General features: G+C 46.8%; 1 pseudogene; it reads left to right on the forward strand.

Annotated features, from left to right (window-relative positions):
• Nucleotides 1–15,327, forward strand: part of LOC119402556 (histone H3.3 type 1-like) — a 70,978-nt pseudogene that overhangs the window by 11,020 nt on the left and 44,631 nt on the right.

Here is a 15,327-nt window from a genome sequence, read left to right on the forward strand (position 1 = left end):
CTAGTGGCTCCGTTCTCTGTTCTTTTCTCGTTTAATGTAGGTTATTTTGCTGGCAGGTATTGTTTGCGAGCTTCATAAGGCTGTTGCGGCGTCCTAGGTACGAGGTCTGTTAGAAAAGTACCCGACCTTATTTTTTTGCGAGCACCTGATGGATTTGAAACGAGCGCGCTTGCATCAGCCGACCTTGAACCTTCGTGCGCATGCGTGAATTTTTTCCCGCCTGCTAATAGCGTCAGTCGCTGGGACGCAGCGTTTGAGTGAGGTCGTGCGCAGTGCTCTCGTCAGTTTTTCATTGCAAGGAAAATGACGGAGCGACTGGAGCAGCGCTACTGCATCAAATTTTGCCAGAAACTGGACGACAGCCAAGTGGAAACCATTTGGAAGATGAAGATGGCTTTCGGTGACGATGCTATGAGCCGCACACATTAAGGAGTGGTACAACCGGTTTAAAGACGGCCGCACATCGGCGGAGAGCGAGCCACGCTCCTGTCGGCCATCAACATGCCGAAATGACCAGGTCATGGCGGAAGCGAATGCTGTGGTGATGCGGGACCGTCGTGTGACTATCCGGGAAATTGCGGAAAAGGTGGGCGTCAGCACTTTCTCTGCACATTCCATCAGGTATCTTAGAAGAACTTCTTGTTGGGCGAGTTGGTGCATGACTTATGTAGGGTATGTGCGCAAAGCTCGGACGAACACAGGAAAAAACGAGGTAGACAGAAGGAGCGCAAACTATCAACTGATTTATTCTTTCTTGAAACAGCTTATATAAGCATCTTCAAACGTCACAAGAAAAATGGATAAGGGGAGAAAGCAAACAAATCATGCCCACCTCATGTCAAGCAAAACCTGCGCAAGAAATTGCCTTCTGCCTTATATAGGTTAACCGAAGTATCGCTTACGCAATCATCTCCCTTCTCTTTAATGATAAAAGCTTCCAACAGTTCCCGCCCCAATCTGTTCCTACTCTTTCCTAAAATCTTTATCTTTTTAAGCAAAGGCTCGCATCCTAAGCATGTGCCGCAATGAGCGGGCAGGTGCGCTCCTTCTTTATTTCGAACCGACAAGGCATGCTCCTTGGCGCGCTCATTTATGCAACGCCCCGTTTGTCCCACGTAGGACTTTCCACATTTGAGGGGTATTTCATACACCACTTTCGTGGCACATTTGACAAAGCTTTCAGCATGCTTGGTTCCGCAACCATTGCTTAGGGATTCCTTTCCGCCAATCCTTGAACATAATCCGGCAAGCTTTTTGGGTGCTGAAAACACCATAGCGACGCCATGCCGATTTGCCACTTTTTTCATGTTATGGCCGACCTTGTGCATATACGGCACAACAATGCGCTTCTTTTTCGGTGGGCACTCGGTGCTGCCACCACGTCTTCCATCATTTTTGATCTTCTTAAGAAGATTGTCAGCCACTGCTGTGATTACCTCACAAGGAAACCCGGCCGCTAGAAGCCTGCCAACTTGATTATTGAAACTTTCATGCATGATATGCGGACACGATTTAGCTAGAGCGGAATGAAGGCACGAACTTGCAATCGCCCTCTTTACAATCTTTGATTGCGCAGAATCAAATGGCATAAGCGGTTTCTGCGCTCGCGGTGCATATTTCCAGCAAATATGGCGTCTTCCGATTTGCAAAGTAACATCTAAAAATTGTAATGAACCGTCGGAAGGGATCTCGTGTGTAAATTTCAAACCTTTCCCATGGTGTTATTGGATTTCAGAACACTGCTGGAGTGTCAGTAGACAGTTTCATGTCCTTGCTAGAGTTTTACTTAAAATCCACCTTTATTTCTTTTAATGAGGACTTCTATATCCAACGCAAAGGAATTTGTATAGGATCTTGTGTTGCCCCGGTCCTTTGTGACATATTTTTAGCCGCGATTGACCGCTCACTAGGGCTTGCATTTTCAAATGAAGGGGTACTTAACACCTTTAGATACGTCGACGATTTTTTGATACTTTTATCACGACAGAGCGCCCGGACTTACACGGATTCAGTCAGCAGTATTGTAAACCTTTTCAGGCTTCATGGGAAAGGTTTGAAATTTACACACGAGATCCCTTCCGACGGTTCATTACAATTTTTAGATGTTACTTTGCAAATCGGAAGACGCCATATTTGCTGGAAATATGCACCGCGAGCGCAGAAACCGCTTATGCCATTTGATTCTGCGCAATCAAAGATTGTAAAGAGGGCGATTGCAAGTTCGTGCCTTCATTCCGCTCTAGCTAAATCGTGTCCGCATATCATGCATGAAAGTTTCAATAATCAAGTTGGCAGGCTTCTAGCGGCCGGGTTTCCTTGTGAGGTAATCACAGCAGTGGCTGACAATCTTCTTAAGAAGATCAAAAATGATGGAAGACGTGGTGGCAGCACCGAGTGCCCACCGAAAAAGAAGCGCATTGTTGTGCCGTATATGCACAAGGTCGGCCATAACATGAAAAAAGTGGCAAATCGGCATGGCGTCGCTATGGTGTTTTCAGCACCCAAAAAGCTTGCCGGATTATGTTCAAGGATTGGCGGAAAGGAATCCCTAAGCAATGGTTGCGGAACCAAGCATGCTGAAAGCTTTGTCAAATGTGCCACGAAAGTGGTGTATGAAATACCCCTCAAATGTGGAAAGTCCTACGTGGGACAAACGGGGCGTTGCATAAATGAGCGCGCCAAGGAGCATGCCTTGTCGGTTCGAAATAAAGAAGGAGCGCACCTGCCCGCTCATTGCGGCACATGCTTAGGATGCGAGCCTTTGCTTAAAAAGATAAAGATTTTAGGAAAGAGTAGGAACAGATTGGGGCGGGAACTGTTGGAAGCTTTTATCATTAAAGAGAAGGGAGATGATTGCGTAAGCGATACTTCGGTTAACCTATATAAGGCAGAAGGCAATTTCTTGCGCAGGTTTTGCTTGACATGAGGTGGGCATGATTTGTTTGCTTTCTCCCCTTATCCATTTTTCTTGTGACGTTTGAAGATGCTTATATAAGCTGTTTCAAGAAAGAATAAATCAGTTGATAGTTTGCGCTCCTTCTGTCTACCTCGTTTTTTCCTGTGTTCGTCCGAGCTTTGCGCACATACCCTACATAAGACATTCCATCATGACCGAAGATTTGGCCATGAAGATAGTTGCGGCGAAATTCGTGCCGAAACTACTCACGATGGAGAAAAAGCAACTTCGTGACGAAGTCTCACAGGACATCCTGGATTTCACAAGCAGTGACCCAACTTCATCAACACCATTATCGCTGGTGACGATTCTTGGGTGTACGGGTACGACCCGGAAACCAAATCCCAGTCGTCACAGTAGAAGCATTCCCCGTCACCAAGACCAAAGAAGGCCCGCCAAGTGCGCAGCAACGTCAAAATGAGGCTGAGTGCTTTCTTTGACTCCCGCGGTGTGGTACACCACGAGTACGCACCACAGGGTCAAACAATCACAAAATAGTACTACAGGGATGTCCTCCGTCGCCTACGTGATGCTGTGCGGCGCAAGAGACCTGAGTTGTGGTCAACAGGAAACTGGCGCATCCATCACGACAATGCTCCTGCACATTCCTCACACTTGGTTCAGACTTTTTTGGCGAAAAGTCAGACTGCTGTAGTTCAAAAGGCTCCTTACTCTCCTGATATGGCCCCCTGCGTCTTCTGGCTGTTTCCGAAACTCAAGAGGACATTGAAAGGAGAGCGATTTCAGACAAGGTAGCACATTATGGTTGCAACGACAGCTGAGCTAAACACCATTCCGAAAGAGGCCTTCTCAGAATGCTTCCAACAATGGCAGCACCGATGGACGAAGTGTGTGAAGTCTCAAGGGGACTACTTTGAGGGGGATTAGGTTTCCAACGCTCCAATTATGCCAGTTTTTTTTCTTCCACCAAAGGTCGGATACTTTTCTAACAGACCTCGTATGCTTACGCTGTACGCTCACATTGTGTTGTTTGGCGGGAACCGACTTCCCTTCTCATCGCGCGTGCGGTCTTTCAAAAGGCCATGCACATCTCTTGGACTTGGATTCACTCGAATTCATTGTGCCTGTGTGGCATCCTGTCACTTAGTGCAGGTCCAGACGCGCCCTGGGGCCTTCGCGTTCGTGACCGCTTGCTGGCAGCTGTGTCAATATACCCAGCGTATGAAACGCCCTTTATTAACGGCTTATTTGCTGTTTGCAGTACCTTTGCTTATTGACGGTTTCAGCGATGTTCGTCAATGCGTATAGTCCTTCGTTAGCAGGCTTGACGCGTTCGCCATTTCAGACGCACCTGGAAGGGCATTTCATTTCTTGTCGAATTGGTACTGTTCTTGTTGCGTTCATCTTTTATGCTGTTTATTGTGAGATCATATCGAAGCTGTTGACTGACATTCACCCTTAGTCGTGTGACAATTTTCACTTTTATGTGAACACTACATTGGACGTTGCTGCTATTTGTGCGGTAACTAGCGCGTAACGACAAGGCCTTTTCATGTCGCATTCAGTGTAAAAAATGTGCCGTGTTTCGTCTCAGGCGCGTATTAGGCCACCCAGGCAAACATGCAGCTAGTTTTACTAGCCTACATGTGGCTTACACTTGTGCTCTGACATGTCGACCACCTGCGGCGTTCAGACCTGCAATAAAGTGAAGCACGGTTGTCGAGCGCATGTTTCGTCTACGCAGGTAGCCCACCCTGGAGGTAGCCCACTCTACGCGGGTAGCCCACCCGCCCATAAGGCTACCGGTTGCAAGGCCCCCCAACACACTGGCCACCAAGGCGGCGCGCAAGAGTGCCCCTTTGACGGACGACGTGTAGAAGCCCCATTGCTACAGGCGCGGCACTGTGGCCCTCAGGGAGATCCGTCGTTACCAGAAAACCACCGACCAGGTCTGCCCCTGCAGCACCTCATGGGTGTGATTTCGCAGGACCTCAAGACCAATCTGCGATTCTAGAGCACAGCCATCGGAGCTCTACAGGTGAGACTTCCTCGTTCGTTTACTACAGCGCTTGTCCTGTGCGTCTCCTTTCCATTGCCGTCCATATCTTGCTCTGTTTATTTCAAGTATTTCAAGTTTACTTAAAAGCATCGGATTCGTTTACGAGGCACGTGAGTGGCGACCCGTCGTGCGCTGTCAGTGTTCTCTTCAGAAATGGGATATTTACAAATTACCGCCTCTGCATTATACTATACATTGTTTAACCTGCCTAGCTAAGCATCATTTCAGGCACGTACATTGGCAGGATACTTACTGAATGGCTGCATTCATCCTGGTTACATTTTGCAACAGTGGGTGAAAAATTACGTTGTAATTGGCAATCACGGTAGCATCTTCCCAAGGAGCACGCTGACATTAGCTACGGTGCTTGTGCACGGAAGGAGCAGGAAGTGTCGTTGCAACCAGTACGGGGCGTGACATCCCTTGTCTAGGCATGGTGTGGCCACACATTGAACTGGCACAGGGCTGTGATCTCCTGCAACACGGGAGTGCACGTGTCCAGCGCGCTCATGTCACTACATGCTTGCAGTACTCAAGCATGCCCCTGGATGGACAACTGCTGGAACTGTCGAGTTTCGTTATTTGCTTACATACGCGAAGCAAACTGGCACGTGTCCAATGAACCGATAACTGATTACCAAGGGCACCCAACTAAGTTAAATGTTTCTGTACTGCATGCAAAGCTTTGGGCCACGTTTGCTAAAAGACAGACACTTGTTGCAACTGTCAGTATCCTCCACATTGAACAGTCAGGATCTCTCCAGGGGCCAGGTTTTCTTGCAAGGCAGCATCTTGCGCAAAGTGTCTCGGTTGCACGAGTCAAGACATCCCCAGGAATCACATCCCAGTGCTGTAAAAGAGCAAAAGAGAAGCTGGTCTTGGTCTGAAGTGACTTGTGGTCCTTTGTCGCGGTCAATGAGTGACTATATGTAGGAGCATGCTTGCATTAGGTTCAATAAAACTTGCTGCTGGACGAGTTGGTTCAAACTTGAAAGGAAAATTATTGGTGGAAAAGTATTGCACATTTTGCAAAGCTTGCCGCGGGCTCTTTTTGTGATACCATTCCTAAATGCGCATCCAATTGGTTAAACTGCTTTGTAAGGTGCAGACCAAGCTGCAGCCAGCAGTCATTGCAACCAACGGAAAAGAGGTGGAGGGGTACTGACACAAAATTTCGCGGCTGAGACAGCCTCCGGGATCAATTGTTGGGAACATGTGCATCTGAATAGCGAATACAGCTTGCAAAGTAATTTATATTATTTTGAAGTTTGCGAGCCAAATCCAGCGCTATACGACGCACCTCACAACATTGACACCATACAAAGCAACCTTAAAGGGGCGCCGGAACTTCCGCGACATCACCACCGCGGCTGAGCTCCGAGATGCTCAGCTAAATAATCATGATATAGGTCCGATTCCTGTTTTGCCGTGCTTGCGCCAGCAGCCTACTGTTGGGCGGCTGCTCGAGACAAACGTGTGGAAGCCTCAAGAAAACGTTTGCCACCAGGTGACGATGACTGCAATGACATCGTGCTGCATGCGAAAGACCATGCTGGCAGCGCAGAGTGCATCGCAGTTCTGTGTGCCGTATCACATGCTAGATTGCGTTAGTTCCACATGGCAGCTTGATATTCTCGGAGTTTTCCTAAACCCATACTGAGACCGGTCTGTACTAAATGCTAATTAACTGTTGTGCGCTGCAGTAAGCGATGTGCCGTGTTATGGATAATAAGGCTCCGGCAACACATTTCAGGAAAGAGGGGCCACATCTTATTTTTTTGTCCGCACCCATTTAAGGACCTTTGGTATCATCCCTGCACGGAATGTGCCCAAGACGTGCGTAGTGGTACCTGCAAAAGCGAAGAAGCTTGCTTCTCATGAAAGAGAAAAGTTCGAACCTCATAAAAGCTAGATGCATCTATTTATGACTGGCATGGCATTGTTTAAAAACTATGGTGGAGGAAGCGCCGTGAGATCTGAATGCAAAGCACTGGTGGCTTGAAAACAGGTGCGCACAGTGTTGGAGCTTTTCGTCTAAGGACGTTGACTGCAGCGAAAGCTCAGTATTGAAACCCTCCGCATGCGAAAAGGCCACGGCCTTCTGTCAAGAATTGTATCAAAGCGAGGCGACCACCAGAATTATAGCACCCTTGGCGGTGGTGGCCTTGTTTTCTTTCTGATGTTGCACCACGTTTGAAGGATTGAGCAAAACCCAGGCACAGTGTTATGACTTAAGAAAATTGAGCCTCTAACTTGGCTTTATCACATGACACCCACCTAGCTTTGTCCAGCTCTGTCGTGGGAAACAGTGAGTTTCTCCGCACTAAAAGCAAAAGTGCTATTTGAAACTTGTGCACAAAAAAACGTCCTTTAAAAATTAAAGCGCCTGTTATTTGAGATATACCATACAATCACGAAGAGCAAGCTGTGTGATCATTTAAAAGAAGTAGCAACAATATTTTTCTTGCGTATAAATATCTTTGAAAATGGTCTTGTTGGTGACTTTGGTCTACGAAACCACGCTGATGATCACTTGCATGATATGAGAGCTCAGTGCGTTCATATTCCATCATATTCGGCAGTTGATATACTTGAACCCCAGTTATACAAAGATAAGTGGCTCATGCAAATCCTCTGTGTAATTCGAAGACCGAGAACATATGCAGTGCCACTCCTTTCATAAAAGAAAAGCCGGTACAGGCAGTCTCTTTGAATGAGCTCTTTAAAGGAATGGTGGTAGAGGGCTTTATTTCTCCACTTCCTGGACGCATTTGTCGATTTTTCCTGCTATTTACCAAGCTGTACTAGCGGTGTCAAACGAAACACGAACAGTTGAGCGCGTTGCCCATGCATTAGGAACTGTATAGTGCGCGCCGTCCTGTCATCACCATTGACAGGCGCGCACACCCGATTAAGCAGCACTGCGCGATTCAAAGCATGAATATGGCTCGCGAACGGCAAACCGCATGAGCGTATCTCTAACCATAACGGTACGAACTGTACCACGCGTAACACTGCTTGCGTTTCACTCCGAGTCGTTGGTACATGTAACAAGATTTATTGTGCATCCAACTCGACCAATCTAGGCTAGTTGTCCGCAATAGCCCGCTGGTTGGTGAAATTATCAATTCTATTTTGTCGGCAAAGGTTTTGTGTAAACAGCTCCACATGACTACAGGTGAGAGGGGAGAGTGAATTTTCGTTCATTTCCAGTCTGTTTACACAACTCTAACTTTTATTGATCGCGCTTGGCTTCCGAAGCAGCGTAGACTCTGCAATTCGCACGTCCGGACGTTCGCGCTTTCACGCAAGCTATTTGAACGCCATCCAGCCAAGTGAGTGACGTTACGAACTCGGGGGCATGATGCTGACTGCGATGGCTGTGGATATATAAAAGATACGTTGAATGCTAACGTTTCTTAACCTCCTGTAATGCTAGCAGCCATCCGAAGAACTATCATTAGAAGAAAATACAGCTAGTAGTCGAGGAACGCCGCGTGACGCGAGCGAACTATGACGAAAATGCTGCTGTTCTCGCCGGAGCCAAGCAGGCGACAAAAGCCGAATACTCGCCTTTGCGTCGCCGGAGCGCCGTTCGCAGCGCCGCCATCGGTGGCGTACCAGGCAATTAGCATTCATTCCTTCACCCTTGTGCCGAAACAATGCACAACAAACGCTCAACTACGTCTGTAAACACACGTTTCATTTTCGTGTTATACCGATTCCTACGATAGAAGGATCAGTCATGTTGTTTTTTTTTATCTAGCCCTGCTTTCTTTCAATATCAATGCAGTATTGCAATGTTAAGTTTATATGCGTGAAAATTATCGCCATCGTTTAGGAACTACTTCGTTTGTTCGTATGCAAAATATTGTTCGTACTTCGTATGCAAAATATGAGAAATGTGGCCTCGGGACCAGAGCTTACACTTATTCTAAGGCTGTCACCTACGGCTGTCCCATGTTCGCGCTTGTGCGAACTTGGGAGCGTAGTCTGGCTGGCTGTGGTTTGCGGTTGTGGTTGCAGGCTTACAGCTAGTGGAGGCGACGAGGGAAACGATGTGTGGCAGAAAGGAGGAAGCGGTGACTACGGTTGAAAGCAAAAGGCGGCAGATAAAGAAGAAGCAACAGGTGTAGCGTCCACGTGGAAGCAAATTTCACGGTGATCAGGCGGACTCCATTGCTTAAGCGGGCTTCATTTCAGAAGTTGACAACTTATTTGTCGACAAAATAAGTTATGTGTTTTGTAATATGAATGAACGGGACCCTTTCTGCTTTTGTTTCAACATGTATTATGCACCTAAATTTCGGCACAGAATACTCGTGTCAAACCGATTCCTGTGACAGAGGGTCAGCCATGTTTTGTTTCAATATAAATGCAGTATTGCAATGTAATGTTTATATGCGGGAAAATGACTTCCATTAAACCCTGTGCCGCTGTATAAATTCCGCATAACCTTTATAAGTCACTCTAATCATTTTATGTTACCGCACGCACCGAGCTACCCGCACAGCTAAAACGATTTCGAATCGTGGTTCACTGAACACGAAACGGCTGTACGGTATAGTATTACCGTCACTGCTAAAACATCCTAATATTGCGCAACTACGCAGAAGGGATCCCTCTCGCTCCAACGGGATTGGCGATTCCGCAGAGCGCCTGAAACGTTTCGGTAGCAAAGTACGACTGGCATAACCAAAATTTGAAGCGTCTCTGGTAAGCCGTCCCTAATACTCCCCACTACGGCGTCTCACATAGCCCGAGTCTCTCCGGGATGTTAATTAAACTCCACGAACCGACAGGCCAAACGAAAGCATATATGCGCCATTACTTAAGTATGAGACCCGGGCCTATTACGGCTGGACTAAAGCCCAAGCCCGAAGCACATGGGCTCGAACCCGGCCCGGGCTTTCAAACCGGCCCGGGCCCTTACAGCGAGTGCTCAAGTCATTTGTTCCTATGTTTTGCCTATGTTTACGTGTAAGAGTCAATAAACCCTTCATTTGCGAGTCAGCACTCGTTGCGTGTGTTTCCTTCTTTTTTGGTTTGTTTTATTTCGTATGCAAACTCTCGACGTGTTTTTGCCCTCGCCGCCATGCTCCGTATGAAGTCCTAACAGAAAGCACCTTCCCGTGCATCGTATGTTCTGCCCGCGAGTAGAAGCTCGCGAGCGCTGGCGACGAACGCGGCTGAAGCAGAAATGAAACCAGCCGGCCATCTCCGTCGCACAGAGGACGTGTGCGAGGTCTGCCATCGATTGCTTCTCAAACAGGGGGGAAACCCTCCACCCGTCTATCGGACACATCTTTGTTAGTTTGCAGGGTGCCGACAACTGTAGTGACACGATCAACGTTTCTTGCGCAACCTTTACAAAAAGAACTGAACACAGCGATGAAGGACGTATAAAACACACCAGAGCCCTTCAGCGGCCTTGTACCTCCTTCATCGCTGTGTTCAGTTCTTTTTGTAAAGTTTGCGCAAGAAACGTTGATCATGTCTAACCAACTAGGCGATTGTCAAGTTTTTCTTGTAGTGACACCATATCTACTGGCCACATTCCGTAACCCATGTGTCAACGTGTGCGCATACGGCATGACAGGAAAACATCTTTCTTTGTGTTTGTCTTATTTGGTTGTCTCGGGACTTTACCCATTTTAAGAGCTCTTCACTGGTGCAAGTAGATAAAACATGAGCAAGGTAACCATGTGCCTCTAGCCTCTCTGTCTGTTGAGAAAAAAAAAACATCAAAGATGTGCCCGATCGCAAAAGAAAACTTGAGCACGGAAGTATTGGAAATAATATTGTGGTGCTACGCATGCCAGTTGACTCGTCTCTTTGGCACTGCCATCGTATATAAAATTCCGCTCACGTGTGGAAATTCTTAAACTGGCAGACTTGCAGATACATGAATATTCGACTTAAGGGGAGACGTGGTTATTGAAAAGTTTGTTTTTAATACTTGGGTGAATGGAATGAAATTTAATACACTTATTCAGTTTTTTCTGCAAATTCCAAATCTCTGAGTACGTTTTCAATAGCTGCATTAGAACAAAAGACATGCTAGTTTTACAACGTTTTCAAGCACAATTCTTACGGGGATTTTTGGGAACTTCTTTTCATGAAACACAAAAGTAAAGTATGCGGCAAGATTGTCAGCAAGCTGGTCTAGCCGATGATGCTATTTATTAAATGCGAAGCATTTCTTAGCGAACCTCTGGCATTTTGAGCGTTTCTATCTACGTATCTATCTATCTATCTATCTATCTAGCCGCCTACGTCTGAGTGCTCTCATGATCGCCTCTTTAACTTGATGTAGACCAAACTTGGCATGGGAGGGTAAAAGGATTTGGCGAATATGACTGTCGGGTCATGACATGAATAACGCGAAAATCCTGTCGCGTACGTCGTCAAACCCTTTCCTCCAGACACGTGTGGCTCATACCCGTTTACAACGGGCCGTGATGTACGGGTATGCGCCACAGGTGATTGACAGTTTATATCTACCCAGGAACGGCGAGAACAGAGATTGGTAGCTTAAATGCGAGAGCGTCAACAAAAACCGACATCGGCAGCATTGACCCGACTAATGGAAATAATTAAAATTAGGATCCCAGCAGGAATCGAACCCAAGCCTTCTGCGTGGCAATCAGATATTATACCACAGAGCCACGCCAGGTATATAAACTGGTTTAGAAAAACAGCCTCTGCAGGCCTAACGTCATTGCGACGTCAATTGTGGTTATGGTTCTGGCTATATAATTTTGTAAAAAAGCAATACACACTACATGATACTCCTACGATGTGTACTCCTACGATACAGGCGTCATATGAGATTAACATCTGTGGTTCCAGTGTTAGCTCCGCTTTTATAGCAGTCTAATAAACACTACATTTGTATTCCTATGATTTCGCAAGTTATATCGAAGCATTGCTCGACACCGGAGGAATACATTGACGAACGTTACGTATGATATTCACATCATCGCACCGCAAAGTGCACTTAGTCCGCCAGAACGACGCAGTGTCCTCTTCATTTCTTACGAGGCTGGGTGATAGCCTCATGCTGACCGAGGATGGTGCCAGATTGATTGCCGGCCTCTTTGTAGACTAGGCTACGTATGCGACATGCGCCCAGGTTATTCTACGAATACGACAAGCGCCATCCACTGATTTGGTCTACGTAGCACTATTCACGCCTACCAGTCTCGACCAACGCGACGGGTGACTTCAGGTTCCGACATTTCGCCGGCTCTATCGACAAACGATTTATCGACGAAATGACCGAGGCATCCACGATTTCCAACAGTTGTAGTATACTTCATGCTTCGCTACACATGGATCCACGATCACGACCGGATCCAATAACAAGTCATGACCAGCAGCTGGTGCTCACTGACCACGGTGATGATAACCTTGTTCAAGAACTGTCAAAAACCTCTTCCGCACATGCACACGGGTTCGTGAAACTTGCGTGCGTTCTCCATCATAAGAGACAAATATAAGCACTACGTATCAGCTAACCGCTTCTGGTGTTCGTAATACCCACGTTGCCGTTGGCAGCGTTACCCAACTGTAAACAGCTGGTTATATAGCACATATTCAGCTCTTCAACATATATGTGTGCGTATAAAATTCATACAAATCTTTAGCGTCACGGTACGTGGGATCTGCCGAATTTTTTTCTTATAATATTGTTTACCGAATCATAATTTTCGATAATCATAAAGTGTGCGAAGCAAAACTGTTTCACTCATATTTGCATCCGTTTATTTTGCACTCGAAGTTCAATTAAAACAATCAAATTAGCATCATCGGCTAGACGAGCTTTCTGGCAATATTGCCACATATTTTGTTTTTGTGTTTGACAAAGCAAAGTCGCCAAAATGTACCATAACATATATGCCCTGAGAAATTGCAATATCTTTTGTTCTAATGCAGATAATTAAAATCTAGTAGAAGATATGGAATCTGCAGAAAGCACTGAAAAAGAGTATCGAATTTCATTCAGTTAGCCCAACTAATAAAAAAAAATTTTCAAGTCCCACGTCTCCCCTTATGGAGGATCATCATTATCTTAACAATCGTAATACCTCACCTGTAGCGTCACATTGTGCCGGTTGCTGTTGTTAACCATTGTTTGTTGATGCTGGAATCCTTTCCAGACACAAATGGAAAAAGACAGGTGAAATTATTGAAACCGTCCATATTAAAAGAATGAAAGTAGCTTGCGTCAGCCAGCCATCAATAGCGAGTTTTAGGATTGGGGCCAAAGACACTGGGTTATCAAGCTGCGTTAGGTAGGCTGTGTTCAGAGGCTGTGTTCCAATTCTGGACAGCATCGTAGACAGTCTACGCTGACAGCTTAGAAGACAGCATCGAGGTCATGTTGTCCGACAAATGGAACGCGTCTAGAAGACGTCTACGCGACGTGATGCCACCTAGCGTCGAGAAGAGAAAGCTAAGAAAAACAAACGTAAATGTTCTTTCTTTAGCCTCTTTCGTGTTCAAACCTATGAAAAAATTAACGTAGCTTACATTGAGCGCCTGGAAAAGCGCCTACAGCTGTACAGACGACCATACCGGCGAGATCCGAGCTACGCGAGCATTGCGCTGAGCCGCCATCTTGTTTGGACAGCAAAGTAGCCTGCATCGTTTTTGTCTTTCTCGAAGCTGTCTATTTTGCCGGCTACGTGAGAATTGGAATGGGACTTAAGATGGCCGCTGTCCACTTAGCTGTCTATTTAGCCGTCTACGGTGAGTATTGGAACACACCCAGAGGAGACAAACGCAGGCGGCGTTGGGTGAAACTATGGGTGAAGCGCACGGGGCGCTCCGCGTGTCTGAAATAAAATTATGTGAGACGCGAGAAACACTACGCCCTGGCCTGTGCTGCGTCTGTGCGGCCTCGCTAGCGACGCAATGCTGCTTGGGGACTCACGCAAGCTGTTCGTTTTTGGGCCTTGGCCGACGCGAACTCCATATCCCAGGTGTGGCTTGCGTTCTGCGCATGTGCATTAGCCGCTTACAAATTTCTTGTGTCCTCAAGCTGCGTTGGGTAGGCTGCTCTTTCGGTCGGACTATCAGCAGAGTTTGTGAACTGGATCAAATGCAGGATGCCTGGCAAAATTAAAATTATGAGAGACGCGGGTCACACCATCGTGGCCCACTCTGCGTCTATGTCGTCTCGCTGGTGACCCTAGAAGCCTTGAGGACCCACACTAGTTCTCGATATTTTGGCCTGGGGTCAACGCGAGCGCGAGAGCCAAAGAGCGGCTTGGTTTCTGCCCATGCGTTCTAGTGTCTCCAAAATTTCTTGCATCCCCAAGCTCCTTAATAAAAGTTTAGCCAATTCAATCCAATCCCCAAGCTCCTTGGGACCTCACTTTTCAAGCTATTAGAGAGTTTGAGAATTGGGGCCCCAATGATTGCGCGAGCCGCAAAGGCGCATGCGCAGAAAGCAAGCCATTCTTTGGCTCTTGCGCTCGCATTGACCCAAGACCCAAAAATCGAAAACTAGCGGGGGTCCCCAAAGCGCCTTGGGTCGCCAACGAGACAGCGCAGACGCAGCGCGGGCCACGACACTGTATGGCCCGCGTCTCGCATGATTTTAATTTCGCCACTTCGGGCGCCCCGTGCGTTTGACCCAATTCTCAAACTGTGCTGATCCTCCGAACGCAAGAGCACCCTACCGAAGGCAGTTTGCTGCCCAGTGTCTTGGGTCCCCAATTCTCAAACTCTCCTTTATCTCTGCTAGGAAAGGCATGTGATTATCTACACAGCACGGGTGCACTGCCTTCTTCTGTTAGCTGTTGTTTACTGCTAGTTAGAGTATGTGATGTTCGTTAGCACACGTTTTTTCTGCAAAGGATTGTTCAGTTTGCTTCAATAAAAGTTCAATTGTTAGTAGGCGCTTGTCTGTCTTTCTTGTCTTCGTATTTTGTTTCTTTGCGCCCAAATTTTTAATTATGCTACCATGCCAAGTCGCCCAAATTTCTAAGGTTTTATCAATTTGCCTGTGTTTAATTTTATTTTGAGATTCTCGTTTTGCAACCCTCTGCGATACCTCTCGCGTAGACAACGACGAGGACATGAAACCTCAAAGCGGGGCAACGAAAGACACGAAGACATACATTTTTATTACTGAACGTTTAGCACACTTTCCATGGCGCTGCGAGCTCTGGTTGGCATGTGGAACAAAAAGCGTTGAGAACCGCACCGTAGCCCTGTATTAGGACCAACCCTCATGATGTACATGATAAGTTATCCAGCTGCACTCTCGGTAAGGTTGCTGGCACGATGAAAACTAGAACGGTGAAAACTCAAGAAAGTCGAAAAATTGTTCAAAACACGG

The sequence above is a fragment of the Rhipicephalus sanguineus genome, chromosome 8, assembly GCF_013339695.2.
Source record: "Rhipicephalus sanguineus isolate Rsan-2018 chromosome 8, BIME_Rsan_1.4, whole genome shotgun sequence".
In the NCBI taxonomy this organism is placed as follows: domain Eukaryota; kingdom Metazoa; phylum Arthropoda; class Arachnida; order Ixodida; family Ixodidae; genus Rhipicephalus; species Rhipicephalus sanguineus.